Source organism: Carassius auratus, chromosome 44 (assembly GCF_003368295.1).
Source record: "Carassius auratus strain Wakin chromosome 44, ASM336829v1, whole genome shotgun sequence".
Classification (NCBI taxonomy): Eukaryota; Metazoa; Chordata; class Actinopteri; order Cypriniformes; family Cyprinidae; genus Carassius; species Carassius auratus.
In genome coordinates this window covers 6,303,287-6,320,357 of record NC_039286.1, presented here as the reverse complement: position 1 = coordinate 6,320,357, position 17,071 = coordinate 6,303,287, and positions in this window count along the sequence as shown.

Genomic DNA, 17,071 nt, shown 5'->3' with positions numbered 1-17,071 from the left:
GTTATATTAATGATTGGTTATTTTATATATATATATATATATATATATATATATATATCTCGATAGTATACAATATGTAATCATAAACCAATACAAAAAATTAGACTAAAAATGTAAGATAGATGGAAAGACAGACATATTAACATTCAATATAATGTGTAATCATAAATGGTTACAAACACTATATAATAACATTAGATGTGTTGATCATTTTTGTATATATTAGGTTAACTATTACAACTTGTATATAATATAAAAAATATATATAACATTTTTATTATATATGTATATATGTCAATATAAGTTCATAATCATAAATGAATGCAAAAACCAAGCATTTGTTAAATGCCTCAATTACTCATACAGACATCTAATTATCACTCTTGTCTCCCTGTTTAATCTATAGGAGTGTGTAAATGTGCGTATAAAGTGTCTGAGCACCAAATAAGTCCTTAAGGGCAAGGTAGGGGGCTGAAACTTGTCGCATTAGGAAATAAAACAAAAAGCCACCTCTACCTTCAAGTCATGGGTCAGTAATCAAAAGCACTTAGGCAGAGCAGGGGTTGCTGTGGTGATAGTGGGGTTGGGTGAGGGGAGAGATGGTCATTTATCACCGGCTCTTTCATAGTGAAGCTGAGCGGAAAAGACAGCGCAGACTCTGTAGACAAACGACCAACAATAAAGAGAATTAATCAGCACTGATTACCTGACTCCTCACAGCCGATAATGGAGGCTTAGAGAAACAAAGAGAGAGGGAGAGGGAGGACGAAATATGGCTGGTAGGAAGGAGCCATAGGGAAATGGGTTACAATAGAGTTAGGAGGATCCTTTCTCTCTGATTGGACTGGCTCTTCAAACATGATATGTCATTTTTCGCTTCATTTTTCTATTATTCTATAATATTAACCACTTAAATGAGTGCCATGTCCCAGAGGCCAATAGCAGAGTCTTGTATTACCACTGAATGGCTGTCACTGCCTTGCGGTCCGTCAATACGGTGATCAGAACTCAGCTCGGGCTGATGGATTAAACAACTGAATGAATTGGATTCTTCTCGCTGTGCAACACCAGCTAATCATTCCCCACACACAGCAATAAAACACACCTCAAGCACAGTCACATGCTCATACTCTCTACTCAGCTCACCAATCACTGCCACATCTGATTTCGATATCCGAGATGACAAGGATTGGCCATTTATACTGGCTGTCCGTTGAGCTAACCATCAAGTAAAACAGAGACTGTGATAAATCAGCCAAATCTGCCCTTTTATACCCAATATCAGAAACTACACGAGGCCTATTGGCCAGATTAAAGATTCACTTTAAATGGATAGTTTGTTTGCTTCAAATGCCAAGACTTTAATCTGTTTAAGGCTAGTGGTGTTTTTAAATACATTTATTCTAGTTCTTATGTTTGTATTATGATCGGTGTATCATATTTTAAGGTTACATCAAAACATGATCCCATTGCGATTACCCTTACCTATCATGTTAATCATTTGCTTTGAAATAGCACATGGCGGTCACTCCATTGCCACAAACCTCTCATAAAGTCTTCCCTGGTGCTCATTGGTTAAACTACCATAACAGGTCTAAATGAACACTCCTTAATGGACCCTGATGGGTGAACTTAATCCAAACCCAGTTGCTACTGATCAACTGGGGAGAAGGAACAGATGGATTTCTTTGTGTGTACGTGTGCATGTGTTGTACATTGTGCAGTAATTGCTATGTTTCTCTGGTTTATTGGCTCTTAACCTTGGGCTGACAGCTACTGAGCAGGTGGGGTTTCTGTTGCTATGACAACAGCTCTGAGTTCAGGAGTGTGCTGACATGCAGGATATACCCCACAAAATCACCCATAAAATAAAAAGGCAAAGAAAACGAGACTCAGTGAGAAATCAAACGCTTTACTTTGAAGGATTTAGTGTTTAAGAGGGCTGGTTTAAATGGGTCGGCTTTGGGCAGGGACCCCACAAATGTTCACAATATTGCATATGCAGGATTATGTATTAAACATGTAGTATTATATATATATATATATATATATATATAGCAGCAGATTAAGAATAATTTACTTGTTAAGTACTTAAGGTTGGGAACTTATTGGTTGCTTTTCATCACTGGTCTCAGGACAGTGTTTAGGACAGATGATAGCACATTTGTTCACTTTTACGTTTTCCTTGAATAAGAAAGAAAACCGATGAGCATTATCTCGAAGTTGAACTCCGCCTCAACGCTCATTAAAGAGGTTATATATTAAATTACAGCTCCTCTTTGGCATGAGCAATTCCTCACACTGCATAACACAGTACCCAATGAATACAAGTATATTTACAGCGGCTTTTATTGACAAACATTATTCTCATGGTTAGTTAATGATGTAACAAAGTGACTTGTAATGGCTGTTAGTCATGCACAGAAACATATTAATAAAAGTGTGCATGATGCAGCTGCAAGGCAGTAGAATGTAATCGTATTTCATATTTGATAATGAAAGAGAGAAAGAGCGAGAGAGGGATACAGAGGACAGAGGAATAGCACCGACTGAGTGACTAATGGGGGAGAGAGGCCGAGGGATGTAGAGAGGAAAGGCGAGGGGGACCATCTGTTCTGCTCTCTCCTTGTTTTACCCCCTCTGCTTTCTAATAACTCTCTCGCTTCACTTCAGATTCATGATGAGATATGGACACACACATAAACATGATGCAGAACAGCCAGTCCAATTAGAGATTTCTTGATTAACATCAAGCTACATGGAATAAACATGAAAGCCTTGGCAAATGCAGGAAATGACGTTCATTGTGGGCTGGGCTGCACAGTTGGGTCCTGATGGCAGGCATCACTCAAGAGATACAAAAAATTAAAAACAGATTGAGAAGAGAAGAGAAGAGAAGAGAAGAGAAGAGAAGAGAAGAGAAGAGAAGATTTAAAATGGAAGGGATAGACGATCTATTAGGCTACTGAATAGCCGAAATTGAGACTGTCTTTCAGAGACCTTATTAAATTCTCCAATTAGTGTGAAGACATAAATAACTGCTTCCAATTTCAGTATGTCACTCAAGGGCAGGATTCAGCTCCAGGGAAACAAAACAATTTAAATTACGGTCCTCTCGCTTTGTGTCCGGCCTCTCTTTTAATGCCATAATTATGCTGCCATTCTTTCGCTCGCCCTCGCGACGATACATCACCTCCTGCAACCCCGGTGATAAATGCCCTCCTCACGAGAAACGTGAGCTAAAAAACAGCCGCTGTCCACTTTCCTTTTTTTTCGCAGGAGCCCTCGCTCTCTTCTTCACCGTGACAGTATTTCACCGCAAGCTGCTGAGCCCCTACATCTATAATTCACGCGTCCCTCGACTCGGTTGCTGTCGGTAAAAATAGGAAATCCATCATGGAGACAAATGGTCGTTAAATGAAGCCCCGCGCAGCAGATAGGCAAAGCGGCAGATGAGGTTTAATTGTCTCTGCGTGCTCATATGAAATCAGTTCATGACCGTGGCGATATGACCGAAGGCCTTTAGAGGTTGTGGGGCATATTCTTTAGGGCTACGTAGTGTCAGCGAATAATTAAAAGGCTTTTAATATCGGGGCTTGTGAAATGGCAGCAGGCTATGGCTACTTTTTTTGGCCTATCGCCGACTAAGATGATGGCCTACATAAAGATGAATTATAACTAGGGTCAGATATGTGAAAGTCGGACAGGTTTTGGTGGTTTCACTTATGTAACCTGTTTATATGGACCTGTTAGGACTGCATTTGAGCGGAACAAACGCTTTATGATAAGTGTGTTCACTGCATTGAATACAACATTTTCTATGAAACATTAAGATTCATGAAAATGTTGTCACATTTAGTAAAATTAGGTCTAAAATACACATACGCATAAAAGTGGTTTAGCTGATGGACAATAATGGTTTAATTTTCAATTTGACATTTTCCATGTCAGAAATATGTGGCTATGGGAATCGCATCCAAAGAGCCAAAGATATCAATTAGGACATGCACAATTCCTCTAATTGTAGTAGGCTACCAAAAGTACATCCATTGAGACATGAATTACAAGTTATAAAAATGTTTTAAATATATGATCAGAACATGTTAAGCCTGAAAGATGAATAGCAATTAGCGATATGTTCATTTTAAAGAGCTTAAAAAGACAAATAGGTCTTTTAGAGAGGCTCTAATGAAGAACATGAAATACTACCAGACCAGTAGAGGGCACTGGCCATGTGGGGGAAGAGAGGAGGGGTCAGTTTCCTGCAGTGAGACCTAAGGTAAGATTCTCTGCATCACATCACATGTAAATATCACACACCTGCAGCAAAATACTAAGTCCCAAAAGGTTTTTGTGCAGCGATAAGGGGTAGAACCAACACCATTTGCAGCCAGACCTGCCCCTAGGAAATATAATCGAAGCATGGGCAGTTTGTTTGCATCATAGCATGCTTAATAAAATATATGACATGCTTTAACAAAAACTGAAGATTAAAAGCGATGTTCCAGCCATACAAGCATATGTTCCAGTTAGCTTCTGAATAAATGTGCTGCATAAAGTTAGCCACCATTACCAGCATGGGCCTTATTTTGCACAAAAAGGAAAAAACTGATGTGATTGTGATGAAGAAATAATTGGCATACTTAAATTTGCAAATGTATACTACGTTCCATGCTTAATTAAGACAAGAGCTTGTAGGCTTTCTCTCTCTGTGTGTGTTTGTGTGTGTCTGCGAAGGCAAGTGCACATGAATGCATTATTCATGGGTCAGTTTAAATAGGAATTTTAGGCTGTACAGCAGCCTTTTAAATCTCCCATCGGTCTGTCATCCTCTGATTCAAGACAGCACTTCATCACCTACCTGAGAAGGGAAAAGAGCAGGAAGGAGAGAACAAAAGAGAGACAGAGAGAGATCTTTTTGTCTGTCAAGCTGACAGGCTGCAGTTGCTGTGGCAACTCCGTAACATCTTTCTCTGTCAGTCGGGAGGAAATGAGCTGCCATGTAGCCTGTCGACCATCTATCACGCTACACTTAAATGTGCACACATACACACTTTCATTCTCGCTCTCACACACAAACGCTACATCATGTTGCGGGCTATCAGTGTTTTTTTTTAGCAATATGTGTGTATTTTGCTCTTATTGATTAAACCTTTTCAAACTGATGTTTTCAGAGAGACAGAGAGAGAAGAGGAGCAAGATATGGGGAGAAAGAAGGACAGAGGGGGAGGAGAGGCAACAGAATGAGCTTAATAACTTGCTTCCCCCTGCTGTTGTCAAAATAATTACAATGTACTCTTCTGTAGCTCATTATCATAATACATTTAGAATGAGTATGCAATGTCATTCAGAGGGCAGCTTCTCTCAGACACAGAGGGAGTATGTAGGCATAAAACTGCCCTGTCAGCAGCTGGAAGACTCCCCCAATGGGTGGCAGAGCTATAATGGTGCAGCATTAACTTCTGCCGTGCTGACAGTGCTCTCTCTTTGAGCCACAAAGAACACAGAGAATAAAAAGAGATAGACCAGGAGAGAGTGAGAAAGCTGTGAGAGTGACAGCTAGGGCAGGAGGACATGAGGGAAAGCATAAGGTAAAGTGAAAATAAGACTGAAGGGAAAAGGAAGGAAGAGTGCAGGACACAGGAATGAGACCCCTGGCCCAAAGGGCTCCTGGAAGTCTGATGCCCCCTGTTCCATGTGTAGAGCAGCCTGTCTTTTACACAAACAAGTACACACACACACACACACACACACACACACACACACACATGTGTTTACTAAGCTGTTTAAAAGAGTGCATAGCAAAGGCTTCTATTGTTTATACAGCATATATAAACATAAATTCTATACAATTAATATTGATATATCATGTATTAAAAATTTATTGTTTTAAATGCAAATGCAGTAAGTGAATTTAGGCATGACACCATTATAATGTACAGCATTTAAAAAGGGATATTCATGTTGAGATTTGCAAAACATAACGTGTAACAGTGTTGTTAAATTATTAGTTAAATATCCACTATTTACAGACTGAATAAATAAAATATGTAATAGTGACTGATAATCAATATGATCACAATATATTGTGTACCCCTAATATATATTAGCTAGACATTTTTACATAGATATATATATATAGATCGTACAGCATTATTACAGGTTCATGTAAATTACATGTAAATAGATATTGTTATAGATTTGAATTGTAAATATGTATTCATTTATTGTATGAATAATGTTTGCTATTGATGATGTTCCTAAGGGAAGAATTTTTCTTTTTTCATGTTATCTGGTGGGAACAAATTTGTCCTCAAATTACAGCCAAGTAAACCCACGGATGCACATTTACACACAGACATAAACATTTGCAAATAACATGAGCAGAGTTCCATTTTATTTCTACAGTAGCCTATTTCCAACATCCATATCGTTCATCCACACCAGGCAGCTTGTGTGTGTATGTATGTATGTGTGTGTATGTATGTGTGTGTGTGTGTGTGTATATGTGTGTGTGTGCCGAGCGGAAGTCGATAAAGCGACAGCTGTCAGAATGATAGAGTGTCTGTCAGACAGGATGTGAGCGGCGAATGAGTTCAGTGCTCCTGCCTGCATCATTGACTCACATCTTTCAAGTCATTCAGAGACACATGATGCAATCAAACCGAGACCCTCACAGAACTCTTAGAATCTGTCTCTCATTTGCATAGGACACATGTCATATCAATGTTCAGCTACTGAGCCCCCTCTCATAGTCATTTTAAATATTCATTCTTTGTTTAAATTGAAGACCATTTATCCTGTTTAAAGGAATTTGTTACACTAAATAGCTAAATTCAGACATAAGTACATTAACTATGAACTTAAATTTAATTTGGCCATAGAATAATTATTAATGTTTTGTTTTTAATCATACCCACCTAAAATCAAGACAGGGTTAAACCTGTTTCTATTGAATTAGTTAATTGCTCCTGATAGTAGGCTAGCCTTTATTCTAAAATCTAAATGCTGACAAATCTTCATAGTCCAATATAAGATCTCTAGTGCCACCTAATGGAAAATTGACAAAGGTCTGCGCATGTCAAAATCTAATTCTCTTGAGTGCTCTTGTATTATTTATCTGTCCGTGTCCTGGTTTCATTGTATCTGGAGGGTCATAGACATAAGCTAGTAGTAATAAAAATATTAGTAGCCTATTAGTAGCTAACGAAGCAGATTTGCATCTAAAATAAAAACAATAAAGAAATAAAGAGAAAAAAAAGAAAGAAAAAGTAAACCTTGAAACCAGCTGCCCAATAATCGTTTTATAAATCCATTGTTGGAGAGAAGGGAGTTGGCAAAAAAAAAAAAAAAAAATGACAACGAAACATGACAATAGATTATACATAGGCTACTATACGCGCGAGAGTGATTGGAAAGAAAATTATATAGAGCGTAGTATTTTTATTCGGTCAAACTCATAGACAAACAAAACAAAGAATACTGCAATTTATCATTATAATGGACATATTTAACTTACAATTTATCTCGAATTACTGTTGCTAATGTGACATCAATAGTGAAGGAATCCATAACAGTCATTCAACTGCATGCCATTTTCACCATGATTCTCTTCCCTTTAACCACAAGGTGTCACACAACTACATTTAACGGAGACTGGGGAAACGCTGGGGGCGCGCTGCGCGCCTCCAGGTGAAAAGTTCAATGCGCGCCTCCGAGTGTGATGATGCCCGACCTCACATCAAACTATAATTCCGTTTGCCACGATGTAGTAAATGCATCGCTTCCGACATGTAGTAGGCTGTTGCAATCGTTTAAATGAGGTTCTTAAACTGAGGTATGTCAATAAACAAATGCTCCGGACTATTACAAACACTTAACCTTATGGAAGGAATAGCCTATTACACTTTTTTTCACTATGCCATTAATTTCAGTCTTTCACAGCGCGCCCAGACATTGCTGCCACGATATGATAGGAGAATGGCCCGTTTATATCTATTGGACTATAATAATTTGAAGATGATGATTGAAAAAACTGACAGTGTTCCGCTAACTCTACTGCCATTTAGAATGTGATAACTCTCACATGGAGTGTGAAAACCCAATCACGATGTTTTAAATCTGATCTCGAATACTCTAGGTCTAAAAAATATTTTATACACAGCCTATATTATAGACTGTGTGGTAATGATCCATAATAAAATTATCCATAACAAAAAACCCAATTGTTCGTTGTTCATATTTTGTATTTTTTTTTTTTTTAATAATCTTAAAATAATATACGCTAACAAAATGACTGAATATTATTAAACACGTTTTCTTTAATGGGATGATGTATGTGCAAATTAATAGCTAATTTGGATATCAAAGAGTTACTTTTTATTTGCCAGTAAGCTTTATTTGCTATTTGCAGGTCAGTTGTGAGCAGAGGGACATTTTTATTCGAGGCATTTGATTGGACAAAAATCTATGCAATGCTGAAGGAGTCATACATTTTTCAGCCCATTTTCACAGAATATGATAATGTTAATATATTTTATATAAAATAATATAAATTTCAAATGCACATATATGCTAAAGTATTGTTTTATCTTCTTACTTTATAGTGCACGATCCAAACTTACATTTTTATAATTCATGAATGAAAACATTTTGTAACATTATATTGATGTACCATTTACATGGTAATGCAATGTCTGATTTTAAAATGGGTTTTAAAGGGTGAATTTTGAGATTTTAAGTTTTCAGTTGATATATAATTTCTGATGATTTCTAAAATGTGATAGAGAAAAAGGCAACAAAGAAGTCTTTTTTTTTTAACAAAGGTCAGAACTCCTGTTATAATGTAGATTTTTGAGGGTGCACTCTTGTCATAAATTAATCTATTACTTTTCCTACATAAAAACATTAGTAAAATATATATTTGGGAGTCTTAGACCTTTCCAACGATATATAGTTTGTCAAGATTAGATTAGATTTAATTGTAATATAGTGAAGTAAATGTAGGCGTCCCGTATACGGGACGGGGTGACAGTTAACAAGTTTATCCAGTTTTGAGAGTACAGTAGCATATATATGGCTTCAATGCTAATAGATATAAACCAAATAATCTTAAACTGAAATTTCCATTTTATGAAATCTTTATGGTCAAAGTTCCACCCAGAATCATGTGGGATGGCAAAGGGTAGGATCTCTTTAATTTTTAGAAATTAAATTTCTTATGCACACCATTTTAAACAAACACATCTGTGTTTTATGTGTTTGGAATTGCCATTCTGCTCATTGTTTGATACTCAAACCGGATAAAAACAGACCTACAAGTACTCATAAGTCCTGTTAATTGCCATAATTACGAAGTGATGACACTGTGATTAAATTACTGCAGCACCAGCTGCTCTGAACTAGTCATGTGAGATGTTCTATAGGCATGTGTGTTTGTGTGTGTGTGTGCAATGCAGTGACTGTAACCTTGATGTGTTACCATGAAGTTCATGCTGTCATTTCCCCAAAATGTAATTTATGTGTATACAGAAAACCAACAATAATCTAGGATGCACACAGGCACATGCACGTCAACACAATGTCAGACTCTTCCTCTTGTGCAGATTACAGAAGCTGGCTGAAAAATAATGCACATGTGACTTTCGTTAGACTGACAGGAAGGGTCGTGCACCTTTGCCCTGCATGCATCACAGAGAAATAGTTTATCAGCCACCTTTACAAAGTTATACACAGACACACATGCACTGACAAAGACAAAGGTGTGAGGACTGATAAAAGTAATGCAGTGGTCAGCATGCAGACAGCTTCTTCCGTTGAACGCACAGGCTTCCTGTCGTAATTCCACAAATTCTCCCCTTTCTCGCTCCAAATGAACATATGGAGAGCACTAATGAAGAGAATAAACTTTGCTGGCTTGAGCCAACTTGTAGTTGAAATACAGTCTGTCCCAATAAGAACGTCTCCATTAGTTTCTGACCATCTGGTAATTTGTGTTTACACATAGAAATAGATCAGTTCATCAGATTCATTTTCTTTTCCATTTTCAAACTAGTAGTTAAAAATTGGCTGTAAATGTACTTACCCTTAGGCCAGATGTAGACAAGTTTGTTTCTACACTGAAACAGAGTTTGAAGTTAAAAAGGTCTTCATGATAGATTTGCTTATTACAAACATGCAGCTTGAGGATTACTTGCATTACTTGTCGATTACTGTGATGCTTTTATCAGCTGTTTGGATTCTTGTTTTCTCAGTTCTTTGTCGTATCCATAAAGTACACTTCATATTATACAGAGTGATGCTTAATTTGACTCGCTTCTTAATGATATGCACCGTGAAGATATTTGAGCTGGGCCAACATTTGTGCTGTGTATCTGAGGATCGATGAGTGGTCTTAAGTTTATCTGATTTTCCACTGGCTGGACCCGGGACAGATCGATGGGACTTTGCCTTTGTCAAGTTGACCTTTTCAGGGCATCGGTGACCGGCTGTCCCCCGGGCACCCCTGCCGTTCCTGTGTCACACTCGGAGTGACACCGGTCCGTTCGGCTGAAACACAAAGTCCGGCCGGACGTCTATATTGCGCTGTCGCGGCAGTCACAGAGATTGGCTGCAGTATTTGTGAGCTGTCCTTTGCTACTGACACTTTGCCGATGAATGCAGGTTAATTTATGCAGCCAAATCTCCTCTGTGCAAAAATGAAAGCTAATTGAGTCATTACCTGCTAATTCAAGGCAGGATTGCTTGTGTAAATTGGCTTACTTTGTAAAGCCTTGTCCCAATAATCTCTTTATCTTGTCTCTCTCTCTTTGTAGCTAAAACTAAAGGTTTTTAAACTCACTTGTATACAATGTTTTCCCCATTTTGTTTTAATGTTAATTTAATACAATTTTCTTACTGTATATCATGATTATAACTCATAAGGGCATAGCATTTTTCCAAATCGTGCCAATGTTTTTCAAAGTGCCTGTATCTTTTTAAAAAGTAAAAGACTTTTTCATTTTCTTTACTACATTACATGTGATTGAATTATTATCTCAGTTGGAATCATGATGTTAAATGTTTTTTTAGTTCATTTTAGTCATGTTGCTGGAGGCTTTTCCTATCCATACTGAACAGAAATGATGGCTTATCATACTGATAAATCAGTATGCTTCTGGTACAGAAAGAGCAATAATGATAATGAAAAACTAAAAGGAAACTTCCTTCTAAAGTGGTATCTAAGAAAAGTAAATTTATCAAAACAATCACACTTTTAGGACCAATAACATTATCTTCTTATATTTCACAATCTCAAAAAATAACTATTTAATTATTCACATGCTAACGTCTGCAGCACTGCATCATTCATTATGAATCTCAACAGTTTGTTTATGAATCGATGTGGACTTTTCTGGAAGGACAGTCACACTGTCATCATCAAGATTAATTAAGATGTTTCCTGCATTGCTAATGAATCCAAAGCTATCACCAGTACTTCAGTAATAGGGTCTACAACTTTACACACACACACAATGTGTGTATGTGTGGGTGTGTGTGTAGATAGAGTAGATAGAGTTGTTGCAATAAACAACTCTAACTGCATTTTTCAGACGGTTGTGGTTTCCAGTGGAGTTGAATGTAATGAACTTTTCTCCTCCGTGAGACTTGCTGAAATAAAACCGTCCATTTCTCTTCCTCAGTGGCTTCTTATGGGAATAAACACAGTAATTTGTCTTTCTTCTGTGGTTTTAGGGTTTTAGTGGCATAAAAAGTGAGACCAACAGCTGACATCCACCCTGACCCTATTACTGAAGTACTGAAAGGCCCCTAGACTAAAACACTTTCATTTGCTATTAACAAGTGATTGAATTTTACAGCTCTCAAAAGACAAAAGTTTCTGGCTTGCACACAATGTCCAAATATTGTGTTTAATATAGTGTTAATACAAATATAGTGCATATTGGAATGTAGTGTGTATATAATGTGGGTAGTGCACCTAAAAAACATGCTTAGTTTAGGTTTTTAATAAAACTTATTGGGCATATCGTTAATATTTCAGTGTAAAGTCTACATTAATTTCATGGTTGGATTTAGTAATATATATATATATATATATATATATATATATATATATATATATATATATATATATATATATATATATATATATATATATATCCGGTAAATTATATTCAGCTGTATATATTCTCTACTTTAAATTGGGAGAGCTGAATTATGTACACTATCATGAAACATAGCCTACATATTTGTAGATATGGATCCAAATTAATTATTTGCAAGAATAAGACTCATTAAATTGAACAAAAGTGACAGTAAATACATTTATAGTGTTACTAAAGATTAATTTGAACTTTCTTTTCACCACTGAATCCTGAAAAAAAAAAAAAAAAACATTTTCCATATATAAAAAAAAAATAGCAGCACAATTGTTTTCAAAACTGGTAACAATAAAACTTTCTTGAGCTCCAAATATTAGAGCAGAATGATTTGTGAAATATCATGTGACACTAAGACTGGAGGAAGAACTGCTGAAAAAAATCAGTTTTGCCATTACAAGATTAGATTACATTTTAAAATATTTTTAAGTGTAATGATATTTCACTATAACTTTTTTTTTTCATCAAATAAATGCAGCCTTGATAAGGATAAGACATTAATACGTAAAGAAAAAAATCTTAATGAAACAAAACTTTTGGACTGCATTGGTATTTGTATCTGTTGAAGTGACATGGTTTGACCTTTTATTTAATATATTTTCTTGATAATTGTAACATTTGTATAAATGGAAAACCATAGAAAAAGACTTTCCAAGCGCTTATTATCATCTTAAGTCACTGGTGATGAATGGGTGTTGCTGTGACCTGGTTTGCCTGGTTGCCTTATAATGACTTATTTAAAGCTGTGCTTAAAAACAGTCCAATAATGCCACTGAGATACTGGATTATGTTTTTGGATGGCTCCATAGGGACAAAATGAGAAAGTTGAGGAAACAGAACAAAAAAGTCAGTTCACTCATCTGACCTTGCTAGGTTTAATATAAATGATTAATTGTCAAATGTACCTAAAGAATATTTGAAGAGGATTCTCCCATTTATAAGTCAGTTGATAAGGATTCAATGAGAGCAAGTCTCTGCTACTAAAGTACTTATATGATATAGTTGGTTTAATGTAATTTGCTGCTAGCCTCATAACTTCTCCTGTGTCCTTCCACTCTGTTGTATTGTTATATTAGTAAATATAAAAAAGCTTAATATGTAATTATAGTATGTTGAAGAAAAATGAATAGTCTTCAGTACCCCAATGAAGGTGTCAAAAGATTGTTGATCTGCACCACAGTTCTATTCGTTTACATGTCTGGCACTTTTAGGACAAAAAAAGATGAGGAAAGTAATTTTGAATCACATTCAATCATAGCAGCCACGCAGGAGCTCTTCTGCCATATCAACATTACCTTAGTGATTTCATCTCTGCTGCTGATGAGTCTGCCAGAGATGGGATTTTAATCTCTTAATAACTATGCCGATTTCTTTCTGCATCCCTGAACACATCTGTTCATGCTCACTAGTTAAACACACAATTTGGAAGAAGAGAGTGAACTTGAAAATGCTCTAAATCAGTTTTATGCAAGATTTGATCGGTTTGATTTTATAGTGGACATTGAGGAATTGAGATGCAAACTCAATGATAATCATCATTTCATCTTGACAGCTCTTTCTTTCTCTAATTTAAATAAGAGTCATGGTCCAGACAATATCTGTGGCAAACTATTAAAATACTGTGCAAGTCATTTAAGTCCTTTTTTAAAATGTCCTTATATTTTCAACGTGTACCTAACCGGCATAGGCATTATCATTATCCCAGTCCCATAAAAATAGTAGTCCCATTGAATTAAATAATCTCAGGCCAATGGTCCTCACTTCTCTTATGATATAGTATGGTATGTTTCTATGAATTGTCTGCACAACAGATTTACTTTTGGGTATTAATAAAGAAACCTTGAACATTGAAGAGATGAAGAGAGTCCAAAAAGATTCCAAGCGCTTGCTTTATATAAAATTGGCTACAAAACAATTACAAAATAGCTCATTATTGTTAGATGTTGGATTTGTTTTACAAAAAGACATACTTATGTCTTGAGTCATGCTGAGGTTTCAGAGTTCAAGTGCTCCAGCCTTTGAAATGTTCAGTCACGACATCCAAAAGACATTTTGTGTGTGTTTTCTCTGTATAATATTTCCTGTTGAACAAGATGGTTATTAGCTAATCAGCTAATTAGAACCCCTGGGTTTAATTATGGCAATAGAACACATATACACTCACACGCACACATTTAGAGCATCTACATCTCGCTGCTCTGTCAGAGCGCTTGTTAATTACTTCAGTGTTCATTAGTGACAGAGCCCCAGGCCTTAATTAGAGACCTGGATACAAGAGGCATAAACAAGAAGTATGGTCTTGATTACACACACACTTTCACTCCTGCTATTCAGGCCGCATGTGTATAAACCACGTGGAATCGCTGAACTTTTTGAATTTTCCTTGTGCTTTGCCTCCTCACCTTCTATAGTGTATTGACAAACAGATCAGGTGAATGACTGACCAGATGACCAAATGATCCATTGATTTGCTTTAAACAGTTGTCCTTGAATAGAAATGCATTTCCAGGCCTGGAGGTAAAAGATATACTAATATATAACATACATATGAAAATTATCAATACATATAATGTTTTTTTTTATTTTTATAAATAGTGCCTTTTTTAAATTTTGAATAATACATAATTTTTAATAAATAACATTTAAAAAAATGCTTCTACATTTATGTATTTGACTTCTATCTGAAGCAACTTACATTTCAATTTATTTTACGGTAGTATCATTGAGATACTATTATAGTTTTTTATACATTTTTTGTTTTATTTTAATATTTAGCCCATTTTCAGTTTTATATTTTCCATTTATTTTTTTTAAGCTTTAGTAATAATGTAATTTTGTCATTTTTAGTAGTTTTATATAAATGTCTGTTGAGTTTTATTAATTCTAATTTTGGCTATAATATTTTTTTATCATGTCATGTTGAAATACATTAAAATATGAATCAGTCTTGCAACTAATAAAAAGTTGTTTACATTTGGTTTCAGTTAATGTTTATTTTATTTCAAGTAGTAAGTGTTTTAATGAGTTTAATTTTAGTTTGAGTTTGAATTTTAACCATAATATTCCTACTTACATTGCATTAAAAGTGTATATTTTGGCATTATATTTTACATATTATATATTTTGCACTCTCTGAGAATTGACCTTTGAATTGATATTGTAACCTTTAAATGTTGTAAATTAAGAACAAATCCAGACACAATTAAGCTCATAAACCTAACAGATCATAATAGACAAATGGGTGTTTCAAAGCTGGACAAAATCTCCTTTGTTTTACATTAAATATAGAAATATACTGTAGTTTCCATTGGTTTATTACTTTTTCCTGGTTGTGTTATCCACAGCTGTGTATGTGCTCCTATGGGCATGTATGCATGCATCTGTGCTCATATGCAATGAGGCCTTTATATGAAAGCTGGTCCACAGAGAAACTGGACAGGTGTGTGCTGTATGTGGGAGGTTGGCTGAGTTAGAGTTTGGAGTTGTAGTCCATGTGCGTGTGTGTGTGTCTGGAGCGTTGAATTCAAAGCCCAGCGATAAATCATTCAGAACCTCCCTCTGTAATCACACACACTCAGAGTTGTGATGTATGAGCCATGTCAGAATCAGAGGCCCCATGACACACACACACTTCACAAAGGAACACACACATGCTCTCACACACACTTACTCTCTCTCTCTCTCTCTCTCTCTTTCACACACACACACACACACACACACACACATATGGTGTAAGAACAGGGAAGATGTACGTAAGAACTTGCAGTGCTTTGATCTCTATAGGCTTCATACTCATCCTCTGTCTTCCTCTCAACTGTGCCATTTTACTGTCTCTCAATCTTTCTCTCCTTATAACTTTTCTCAATGTTTTTCTGATATGCAAGAAAGGATTTAATTGCTGTTGCAGACCAGAAAAACTGGCCTATGTGTGTATATATATATATATATATAGTTAAACAGGTTTTCTCTCAAAAACTGCCCTCTGAAGTTCAGTTTGAAACATATAACTTTTAAAAATGGTGATGCATATGATAAAGGTTGCTGTAAAAAAAAAAAAAAAAAAATCTTAAACCATCCTCCCAGTTGGTTTGCTTGTTTTATCTAGTGGTTTTAGAGGGGATTTGTGCACTTTTCATCTGCTAGAACTAGGAAACTATGTGGCGGTCTAGCTGAACCAGCTGAACTTGCCCAGACTGGGATATCAGTTTAAGACCAACAAACCAGATTAGGCTGATTCATGTCTTGTGCTGTGCTGAAAATCTCATTTGGAATTCATGGTCAAAAAACATTGGCCTTTTAAAAATTACTTGTACATCTAACATTATGCTATATTTTCACCCATTCTTGTATTTAATCTTTTTGTTAACTTGTATTTCTATTTTTGAACCGATTAGTCATTGACCTAATTGATCTGAGCTTATACAAAGAGGACAGTTAGTAAGTTTGTCCAATGCGATAACATTAACTAGTATGTTTTGGGGGGAAAATCCTCTGGGGTCAAAATGACTAAAACACAAAATGGGGGTTAAGCAGTTTTTTCCCCGCATGTTTTTATTTAGAAATATCTAAGGTTAGTATGTTAAGGAGCATAAGGCAGACATGTGGACTCATCAGAGGAAGAGAGAGGGTGTCCATGAGGATAGGTGAAAGCTCTTGCTCAGCAGTTTCCATAAAGATGCCTGGGAGAGGAGAGTTTGACATGATGAATAATTTAAGATTCATGCTGAACATTGGACATTGACACACACAGACACACACACACACACACAAACACACACACTCAAAGACAGGAGAGCACTCTTGCTGACAACCAGAAGAGCTATGAGTGTACTCTGGGACTTTCCTCACATTGGCTGCCTCCTGTTCTCTGGCATTTCATGTGACTTACAGCCTTTGAAGTAGTTTTAATATAA